The sequence below is a fragment of the Paralichthys olivaceus genome, chromosome 12, assembly GCF_024713975.1.
Source record: "Paralichthys olivaceus isolate ysfri-2021 chromosome 12, ASM2471397v2, whole genome shotgun sequence".
NCBI lineage: Eukaryota > Metazoa > Chordata > Actinopteri > Pleuronectiformes > Paralichthyidae > Paralichthys > Paralichthys olivaceus.
Window position 1 is genome coordinate 18,459,573 of NC_091104.1, and position 11,876 is coordinate 18,471,448.

At 42.5% G+C, this 11,876-nt stretch overlaps 1 protein-coding gene across 3 annotated transcripts in view; it reads right to left on the minus strand.

The window, feature by feature from the left end:
* tiam2a (TIAM Rac1 associated GEF 2a) overlaps positions 1-11,876 on the minus strand; it is a 92,258-nt gene that overhangs the window by 78,173 nt on the left and 2,209 nt on the right. The gene's annotated exons all lie outside the window — the stretch shown is intronic.

An 11,876-nucleotide genomic window follows, 5' to 3' on the forward strand; every position in this document is an offset into this window, starting at 1 on the left:
AACAAATGTGTTGTTATTGCTCCATCAGGACCGTGATTGTACCTCAGCTGCCCCACTAAGGAAACGTTCCCACACATCCATTACCTCCCCGCTCCCCACTGAGAAACACTTTCACACCCATGTGAAGGAAGTACAGCGCAGGGCCGTTAAAATGACCTTGTTAAAATCTACTCATTTCACTTTGTTAATTAGAAACACTCACGCTGCTCTGGGTCTTTCCCACAAAATCATCACCTACCAGTACGATGCAGCGGAGCACAAAGCACCAAAACCCAAGCGAGGTGGTTCTCTATCTGGCAGCTCGAGTTTTAAACTGGAAATAAATGACCTGGAGCTGTTAATGGAAAGCTGATACTTTCCCCCCCAAACTGTCTGGACTTGTTTGGTTACATGTCCCATAGAGGCCTGCATGGCAACAATGAAGGCTCATAAACAGATTTGAATGTCTCCTCGGGGACACATTTCGTCATCCCTGAGAGAAATCTGGTTACTGCAGTAGAATTACTATTCATACTGCTAAATTAAGGGATCCAGTTGGGTACACGTTTAATACTTGTTGACCATTTGCTAAACCCTTCTGCCAAACGAGTCCATTCATAAACTCCTTTCAGACATGAACTGAAGTCCAGATATTTTCTTGAATAGTGCTGAGGGGCCGTACGTGAGAATGCAAATGTCAGAGTCAGTTGCTCCAGAACTTTTTAAAAAAGCCCCCAAAGTCCACAAAATGGCCGAGTGAGCCCATGTGAGAATACAGCAGGAAAAAGTCCGGAAAACTCACAGTGAAAATAACAAAATGAATAAAAACATTTTCAGGAGTGCTAACGAAAATGTCAAGTTAGAAGGTTTCCTGTTGTGAACGTGTCTGATCCACACAATGTCTGGCTGCTTTCTTCAACTGTGAAACGCAAACTCCAAGAAATTTTACATTTAAGTTATTGTCTGAAAAAGGCTTTAGAGTAATCACTACATAACAAGATATTACAGGTTTGTCAAGCTTTTTGAAGCTGTGTGCATTGGACTGTAATAAGATTGATGTCCAGTCTGGAGACAGGTGTCTTTTTTTGGGGCCTTTGTTAAAAGGAAAATCTAAATTATACAGACTAGGTTTCCTTGTGTTTAGCTGCTCTAATGTAAAATGAATCTGTTAGCATTAGAAGTGGGTCCACTGCTAGCATACCCTGTGTTTTGTGCTGTGACAGATGCCAACAAACGTGAGGCTAACTTTAGCAGCACTGCCCTGTCCTTATGTTTGCCAAACACACTTGTCATTCAAAATTCAATTATATTTAACAATATGAATCAGTATGTTAGGTATGTTGTTAAGTAAAGTAAGTAAAGGATTGCTTAACATTTCATTTTTTAGGTCCATTTCAGAGGACGTGCACCCTGGACTGTTGTGTGTATCTGGGCCTGCAGAGCTGTGAACAAAAGCAAAGCACTCAGCACATATCCATTTTGTAGCAGCAGGTCTCCCTCGGTGTTTGGGTACACTGCTGCAGCCCTGGTGTGTGTGTTTACCTATTAGCTTATTTGGCTAATAATAGCTAATGGATCTGTGCATGTGAGACCCTTTTCATTTGGCCTGTGAATTAGATTAGTTCTCCTGAGTGCTGTGATGTATGTGTGTTTGTGTGGGTGTCCGACTTGACAACAAAGTGTTGGTGTGTGTGTGTGTGTGTGTGTGTGTGTGTGTGTGTATACAATGTGTTACTAAGAAGACAACATGGAGTGTGGTTTGCATGTACAGGTAATGGACAAAGTAAGTGAAATGCCAAAGAGCCTATGACGAAGTGAGGTTTTCCCATTAGAGGCGGCTTCATAAACAAATCCTGAGCACGGAGCATCCCAGACAGGTTTAATGATGTTTAGGTCTGGTGATCTGGGAGGTCATGGGAAGCAATTTGAGTTCATCCAAGTGTTCATTTCATACTTAAATTTGTTTAGCTGTGCGAATTATCATTTAATGAAAATGGCTCATACATTACTAAGGTTGGATTACCAACGGGGCAATATTGTCAACTGCTGCAGGGCGTCAGAGCCCCACGTGGCCTTGAAAGCTCCAGGTTTTACTCTGCATCCGATGGTATGTGCAACAGAAATAAAGAAAATGTCTAGTTTAAAGTCATTGTTTTAATGTTGTAGGATTTTCAGATTTGCACATTCCTAATGTGTTTAATTTAATAACCTCGCTGTCTGAAAACTGCACACGTTGCACAAACACTGGAGGTTAATGGGGTCCAGCAGCTTAATATTTTGTCCTGAGCCCCCGCCCCCGCCCCGTAAGTTCATCTGTCCCATTATTTTCATTGCAAATCCACTGCATTACCTGACTTGACCTGTTTTAGTTACTTATAACCTTTAAGTAATTCTCTGATAAAGATTTCTGTTTTTTTCACAAATTCATTCATCCATGTTGATGAAGTCTGACTCGTCGATCGTTGCTGGCAGCACTTTTGGCAGTTTCTCCGAGGGGTTATGTTCCCACTCAAGTTATATGGTTGTAGTGCTCCATGTTAACACTTTGGCAGATTACACAAAGCCATTTGAATTGAACAAAAATGAAATATAGTTAAATTGCTTAAAAAACAAGCATGATGCAAATATCGCACTATTTTAAAAACCATCTTTGTTCGATCCGTTTTCGTCGAGGTTGTACTTAAAAACAGATGCGTATGTCATTGCTGACCTGAAACGGTTCCAAATATAAATAGCAGCTACATCTGCTATATGAGGCTTTTATAGAAAATTAAAAATGAATGAATCCACAACCCATGTATTAAAACCCTCAAAGCACTTGTTAAAAAGTGATTTACCCTGTTACAGCCGACACACACCACTAATTGGTACGGTGGTTACTTTGCCTGTGTAGGTGACCTTGTAATTCTGATCATATGTATAATTTGTTTCATGTGAAATGTTAGTTTGTCCATCTCCAGTGTTTAGCTGTGTATTGATGGCATGAAAAGAAGATTGTAATAAAGTGGAATTATCCTTTAACTGGTGTATAAAAGACAGTTCATCAGATTACCCACATCTTTTTTTCTCCGCCCAGGCTTAAATCGCTTCCTGTCGCTGGCAGTTTACCTAATAGACCCAATCTCAGTTACCCCCCCCCCATCCCATCCCAGAGTGGCATGGACCGACCCAACCCACGCTTATCTCCTCTTACACTCAAAACAAGCGAGATCCATGTTTCTCATTTTCTCCCTGGTGTCCTAGGTAATGCTCAGAGTTTGAAGGAGAGAGAGGTGGGGGAGGGATAAAAGGAGGGGAGGGAGAAAGAAAAGAGAGAAAGGGTGAGGGCCACACAGGTTGGAGGAGGAGCAGACTGTTCTCTCACTCATTAGTCACAACTTCCATCTTCACCTTGACAAAACTCCCACACTCGTCCCTGACCCTCGTCTTCTCGCTCCTCACTAAGGTCATTACTGGTTCCTGTTCTGAATTCAGCTTCTGTTTCAAGCACTGACACATTCAGACTCAGCTACAGGATCATAATGTCCCGATGTTAACGTTGCCTCACTCCTCCGACCCAAACTGAACATATGCTACAGCTTCATAGCAGTTAGCAGTTGTTACCGGGATTCTGTACTGAATTATACTGTGAAGACACTGATGGTGCATAATCTTTACCTTTCACTGTTTCTGTGTTGATATCATTACTTTTGGCATTTTCTCTCTTTAACACACACCTTGCTGAGAGATCAAAGTAAGACTAGTGACATTTTAGCAGCAGAAAAGCTGCTTTTCCTTTATTTATAATACAGATGGAATGAGATATCATTAAAACATAACTGTTTGTGCACTCAGGTAAACTGGCTTCCTCAGACATGTCCACATATTTAGTGGAAAACAAAAAACAGAGGAAGTTTTACCAAACAATTTGCAGATCCTCCGATATCCTATAAAAAGGTGATTAAAAGGGACTTTTTCTTTACAGCTACTAAAACATCGTGATCACTTTTTGATCCTAATCATGTATATAAAGATTGACAAGGCGTCTCTAATCCTCCCATCTGTGTTACTCCTATGTATTTTGTAAAGCATTTTGCAAGTGCTATAACATTTTTTAAAGTTTTATTATATTAATATCATCCCAAAAGTTTGGCAAACTATCCCAGATACCAATGTCGCTATTATGTACATTAAAGGTGCAGTATCGATCAGGTAATGGAGCTGGAAGTGAGAGCCCCCTGACACATGCTTGAACAACCGTGAGTCAATCTCACCTGTCAATCATGACGTTACACCCCGTTTTTATCAAATAGCTAATTAAAACCAAACTTAAAAGAAAAAACAAGCACCAACGTGGTAAGAACTAACTAAATTGCCAGAAACCATGAATGAGATGTACTTTTAAGTTTTGGCCCATGTCCGACTCGCTAACATGGAGGAGGCAGGGTTAATGACCTATACTGCAGCTAACCACCACTTAACTATGAAGACGCTTTGGCTTCACTTTTTGGGAGCTGTCATGTCATCCGTCTTTATGTCTATGATCTTTACACACAACATAGAAAAGGCAAAGGTGTAAAATGGCAGATGGTGAAAATCTATTTAAATGTTTTCATCTGAACAGATGATGGAACCTATTAACCAGTAACCAGTGAGGAAATTCAATAGAGGGGAATTCCCTGAATGTGAAGGGTAATTTATTGCTCTTTAGCCTCTCTGGACATGATGGAAATTAAAGCTAAATATAACCCTTTTGCTTTAGAACTGTATTTTAGTCTGTTTTATGATCCAGGCAGCAGATCCCACCAAGGGGCTCAGTTGCCAGGGAATCTGACCAGACTGTGACACGCTTCACTGGGGAGCGACCAGAGTGGATGGAGAGCAGAGAATAAGAGACAGAGAAGAAGAGGGGTGAGGCAGGGGGGAGAGGAGTGAGAGAATAATGAGGGAAAAGTGCGTGGGGGAAGGAAAGACTGGGATAGGAGAAAGTCAACCAGGAAGCGTTGATGTGGAGGATGTGAGTGCAGCATCAGCGCCTCTCTGCTCATCACTCATTTGTCATTTCATTTGCGGAGGCTGTCGGACAAAGCATGTTCAGTTATAATATCACATGAGAGGAAGGGAAATGGAGTCTGAGTTAAAAAGGAGGGGAAAAAGAGATGAGGAAGGAAAAACAAAAGGTTAGAACTGTAGCCGCGCAAATTAAAGTAACATTTCTTCTGATGATACATAAAAATGTGACATTATCTTTAATATAGAACAATAATTATCTACATTTAAATTACTACTGCAGAATTAACCGGGAAGTATCAGCTACATGAATAGTGGGACAGGAGGGAAGAGTGTGTGAGCTTCTCCTCTATATCTTCTCTAGGTCATGAACTTCTCAACCTCGATTACAGAAACACATACACACATTCTCTCGCTCACACACACACTGGTGTGACATCTGCTGCGTGTATGGGCCCTGTCACACTGCAGTTCTCTGCTGCTGTCGCAGATGTTCACAGCGAGGTCCTCAGTCCATCTCCGCAACCCCTGGGAGAGTTCAGAGCGGTGGTCCAGAGAGACACGGGGACAGGAAATCTGTTCCTTTTCTATTTAACAGGCTTTTGGATCCTTAGTTAGAAACACACACACACACACACAGACACACACACACACAGACACACACACACACACAGACACACACACACACACACACACACACACACACACACACACACACACACACACACACAGACTGTCCCTCACTCTCCCTTCAGTCCTTGCTCCCGAATCAAACATGAAGGCAGATGAGGGAAATTAATTCACGATTGTGTTTCATGAAGGCACTGTAGACTTTTTGTGTGTGTGTGTGTGTGTGTGTGTGTGTGTGTGTGTGTAAGAGAGAGAGAGAGAGGACAGAGAGAGGATGTGCAAATGTGTATGAGCATGTGTGGGGTTTAAAAAGGAGAAAATGTGTATTTTCTTATTTGTGTATATTTGTGCAGTTTGCATGCATGCATTTGAGTGTGTGTGTGTGTGTGTGTGTGTGTGTGTGAGTGCACGTCTGTGGCAGCCTGGAATCCCTGGTGCCTGCCGGTCATTAATAAACATGATCATGAAAGTTTAATCCCCATCAGCAGGGTGGCAGGGGAACCCTCGTGGGTGATATTGACAAAGTCGCAGACACACACACAATCACACACTCGACAGATTGGAGGAGCGGCAGGAGGGGGGGTTGAGCTGCTCACCACGAGGTTAACTACCAGCTGTAACTATGTGGGACAGGAGGGACAATATTCCTTACATGCAAAGCTAAAAATGAATCTGAACATAAAGGACTGTTCATGTGTCTACAGATAGTGTTGTGTTGTCCGGCTTTAAAGAACCTATTCATCATGTTTGCGTGAGAAACAGATATTTGATGTGAAAATGGGCCTGGGGTGGGATAATTCCAGCAAAGTTCTCCCTTGTGTGGGAACTTTATTAGAACATCTTGAAACAAAACAGGAAAAAGTCGATTGAAGAGTGATTGAATAAATGTTATGAAACAAATTAAATTGAATTAATCTCAACCCTTTTGGCAAATTTATTTTTCGCGATTGTCCCAGGAAAACCAGATTTCTGGGATTCATTGGTAAATAAAGTAATGTATAAAAATAAATTGTAGTTATTCTCTTTAGAAATGCTTGATCAAATTAATATCATTTTGTTGTTGGCCCAACATTTCGTGTAATATTGGCCTAAATACCAACAGCTTCATTTTTTTTGTCTCTGCTGTCTCTGCTTTAAAACAACACCCCCCATGTCTGTTTCAAACATTTCAATGACTCTTGACTGTTTAGTGATAAACATGGTTAAAAAAAAAACCATCCGCTTTTAAGACGACACCCGCCAGTTTGATCACGGCACCTTGATCCTTACAAATCTGTCTGTCTTTCAACCCCCCCAGCCAACCGCATGATTCTGGTGACTCAGGAATTTCCCATCTTCTTTCATTTGACACCGCCTGCTCCCGTCTCTCGTGCACCCTTCTTCTGCGCGACGCCTCAGACTCTCAGGAGGGAATCTGCTTCTTACCGCCGTAAACAAACACGCAGACAACGAGGAGGAGGCCTTCAGGGCTAATTACCAGCTATAGAGGCTGATGCCACTGACAAACAGCACAGGTAAGAGCAGAGTCACATGTGTGGGCAGGTAGACACACACACACACACTAAATCACTGCAGCCCTTAATGGAAACAATGAGGCTTGTTTTGGCTCTTGATGAACCAGGTGTCACATCTGCAGGAAGAAGCTGAGTCAGCCTTTAATAAGCAGCTTTTATAAGGTCTCCTTTTACAAACGATGACAGACGTGAGAGGAGGCGACACAGACTGGATGAGAACAAAGTGGATGTAAAATGTCTGCAGCGTATTAATAAGGCTGTGTTATATGAGTGTGCATGAGGACACCCTCAGGAGAGCAGCGCTGGTGGAGGACCGTCAGCGGGAGGCCACGGCCCGTACCTGCCATGTTTCCAGATTTCTCCCCTGCATATCTCCCGTTACACATCACCCTCCCCCTTCATAAACTCCCACCGTCACCCAGATTACACACAACACTCCCGCCTGACATGAGTCATGACTGGATCCTCTCTGAAAAATCAAGAAAGGTGCTTGTTGCTCATCCCCATTTCTCCTTGACAACTCCTTCATTTTCCCAGACACCTCCCAGTGGTCGACCTTTAACCTCTCATGCTCTGATGACCTTGCACTCAACTTACAATGAGTGTGGACAGTCGCAGACAAGAAGCAGAAGCACTGATAGAGCCCATCTACTTTAGGGAAAACAGGGCTTTTCGGGCAGATAGTCACATGTAAACAGATGATGTATGTTTACTGGTGTTTGTGTTTCGACATGGGGCCACTCACAGGAAAGATTAGGGACTAACAGTGTTAACAAAAGGGCAACGGTTGTAGACATCAATCGTGAAGCGTCTAATGTGCGTTCTCTGCCTCTGTAAACCATGTTTGCAATAATGGGTTTAATTCCAGTTGCATTGTGACACGGCTGACACGCCGCCAATGCACACACAGTTAGTTACAAGTGTGGGAAAAAGGGGATTCAGTGACAGGCATGTAGAACAGCGATAACAAATACACACCGCCTTGGCAAATACAAGGTTTCTCTCCTCCTGCTCCAGGCATGGAGAAAAAAAAAACTCTTGCCACCAAATTGTTTAGAGAGAATTAGATTAAATGTCCACATGAGAGTTGAGGGAAAAATTAAGAGAAGTTGGTCCCTTCAAAAATAAAAGTAGAGCAACACTCACTCGGTAGTGGAGGAAATCAACAACAACACTGTCGAGAAATACTACTTCGAGATTCACTGAACTTGTGTTATAAATCTGTTGTAATAAAAGTTGTGGTCCAACATTTGTTTGTGGTTAAGTGTTAAAATGTTGCCAGAGGCTTTCTGTGCTGCGTGTGTTCACATATGTGAGGCATTACTTCAAATGATTCAATGTGTTTGTTGGGCCAAGATGCAACAACTATAACAGCATTCAGTAAAGGCCCAACAGTCCCCTTAAATTCAGCATCATATTTGTTTGGATGTAGTTCTAAAACTATTGAGGATACAAGTAAACTCCACATTATATCAGCTACACATTGGTGGTAGTTACTGATTTGTAGCCCTATTTGTTACTGTACAGAGGCTGAAAAAAGCCTACTCCCATATGAGACTACAATTAAATACACTACACCTGGATTCTGATTTGATTTTCGCACACCAAACTCAGTCCCCTAAATTTGTCTTTTTAATTTTTTTTTACTAAGATCCCTTCACTATAGCCTGAGAAATTGGTGAAAATAAAGCCGATAGAAGGAAGAAAATGGGTTCTGTCTTTGCCAATGCACCATCCTTAAGTTTTGTGGAAATCAATTCATAAGTTTTTTTTCAGTAGTCCTGCTGAACAAACCAACCAACAAACAAATAGACAAGGTTTGAACCTCCTTGGTGGAAATAGTGAGCTGGCCAGTGTCCACCACTAAAATATCAGCGTAACTATCACAGAATTCAGAGATTCATGGTCCACAGGGGATGAATCTTAATGACTTTATTGATCCCCAGACTTTTCATGGGGATGTAATGGGGGCTGAATTCTCAAAACATATTTGAAAAAGAGAAAATCTGCACCTCCAAAGCTTCAGTTAAGGGATTTCTTTTATTTGTCTGTGACATTTTGAGTTTGGCACTTCCGCAGACTACTGATAAACAACAGAGTCGCCATCTTAAATACCCACAATCCATTTTGTACAATCATATATATCACAGTAGATATCATGAATCAATTACAAATAAATCCTTTAATTGGAGCTTTAGGAGTGCAGACTTTTCAATCATCCAATGAAAAGTAGAAATAAACCCTTTTGCCCTTGAGCAAACCACCAAACACCACCTCGGCTGCCTTCGCTCTAACTTCCTACACTCTCACCTTCCAGTGGAACAATGGGACAACCCAGTGACCTTTCTGCCTCTCTGAGCCAATGTGCAGCAGGGTGCGGCCTGCGGAGGGGCCACTGAACTCCTAACAAGGCTAAGTTCCAGGGTGAGGGGTAAGTTTGGGGCACCTCAGTCCAGGCCCCCAACAGTCTGCTGGCCCTGATAACAGACTTACACACACTCCCACAGTCATGAGTAATAACTGTGGATGCTGAGTGTGGCTGAGATAGGGGACTCCTCTCCTGCATAACTAGGTGTATGAAAAATAGTCCTGTTTTTTGTTCTCTGGTGCTCATGACTAACAAAGACACTCTGTCTCCCTGCACTTGGCACAGACTCTAGCGTGTGCTTGATATCTGCGTATCTGGCCATGGCTGATTTTAGTCTAGAGGCTTAAGGCGGCTATCAATAGCTTTATTCAATTAAGAATGCAGCAACCAAGAGGCTGCAGAAACAGGCCAAATCTCACACTGAAAGGACCTCATTCCATTTATCACACTGCTCCCCTGTATCGATCCGAGTAAAGGTATGGAGAGAGGTATCTGAGGGATGAATTTCTGCGAGGTGGCACCATGATGATCCTGCATGCCAGCGATTTTCTCTGACGCCTATTCCATTCTGTCGATGTTGGGATTTCATTTCATATCATGTAAGACGTACTTCGACTTGGACCCAGTGGGCTTTTATTTGTCTGTGAGAGTGAAGCACTGAAGGTAAGAGAGGTGAGCACTGCAGATTTTGAGATGTAGCACTACCAGACACTAATTTGCACAGAGCACACGCCTTTGCCCAGCATAATGAGGTGCGCTGCAGTACCACACTGACCTCCAACGGTGAGACATGGTACTGACATTACAGCACCACTGACTTGTCCTTTTAATGTCATCAGGGGCACTGTACAGGTTGTGGAAATAAACCACTACTCTCCAGTATAACTAAAACTACTTTAACCTGCTCCTCTCAGCGCTAATTGGGCCTTGATGTTTGACATCTCCAGATCATATTAGACTGGTAGATTTTACGATTCTCTCACGTCATAGTAAAACCATTTACAAGCTAACTCAGCATTGTCTAATTGAATTCGTCTTTCAGCTGAGACCCTCTATGATAAAAACCACACATTACTATTACAAGATTAACTACCAGTGTATAATTATTTCATGTCTTTAGAGCTTAGATGCTCTTATTAGTTGCCCATGCTGAGGTAATCTTTGGCTAAAGGTCAGGCCTGCTTTAGTGCATTCCCATGGGCATTGCATGGGGTGTATATTATGTATAAGCTGACAATTATGTGGAAATGGTTCGGCACAGGAGCACCATCAGACAGCCAGGTTTATGGCTATGTTGGCTTTGATCTTAAGCTAGCAGTAAAAGAAAATCAAAACATTATTTGCTATTCTATTCCTTAAACCTGTTTGAAAACATCAACATTTTGATACTTCACCCTCTTGCATCTCCTGTTTGAATGTATTATTTATTTTTGTGGGGCCTTTATTCTGCACAGATAAATAACTGAGGTAAGCTAGACCTCTGTGGAGAGGATTTATTTTTATTGCTGTCCACGGGAGCCCCAGCCAACTGCTGTTTACACGTTTGTCTGTTTCAGGGCAGATAGTGGTTGATTCAAAGTCTCAGCCTGTCAAATCTTTCTGAGGGAGCGAGGGGGAGTCAGAAGGCGAGCCCTGGACTCAGCCGACTGCCCGGGGGCCTCTGGAAGCCAGGTAGGATCTAGAAATTTATGGGCAGAGTCATAAGAGAAGACGCAGAACTGGATATTTTACGCTCTGCTTTATCCACAACAAAAAAAGCCACTAGATGCTTAATCCACAACCGACCCGCGAGATGTGTATTTTTATTTTTTTTACTTTAATCTGTGTGTTAATGCTTGGATAAGCGGGCTAAACTCAGGTGTAATTGAGATTAAGGCATTTTGCAGCAATGCAGCTCCTCTCTCGCTGATTTCTCTGCTAAAAATACAAAGCGCTGAAATGGCATCAACAGACACCATGATGTAGGTGATTGTTTAAATAAATCCCCCAGCTTGTGTTTGCTGGGCCGTAAATTAGTAGAGAGGTGCTGCATGGTGTGTGCTGAGTGTGCACTTCCTGCAGCTGTAGCAGCCAGGTCTCTGGCACTGCAGGGTGGAGGGTGTGTGTGTGTGTGTTTGGGGGGTGAGGGGAGGGGGATAACATATACAGTATCCTCTCCTGCCTCTTCTTCATTTCCCTCATCAGTTTACTCCCTCCTCCCCCTTCCGTTCTGTGGCTGCTTATTATGCTCATTTTTAATATATTACTTATAACCGTCTCCTGGGAGAAATATGCACTTTTTATTGGATTCAGCAGAAAACATGGCTACTTCAGGGCAAGGGCATTTGGTTTAGTCACTACACCTTTATTGCTAGGTGTGAAATAAATACTTTAGTGGTTTCAGTGTGGCATTGACC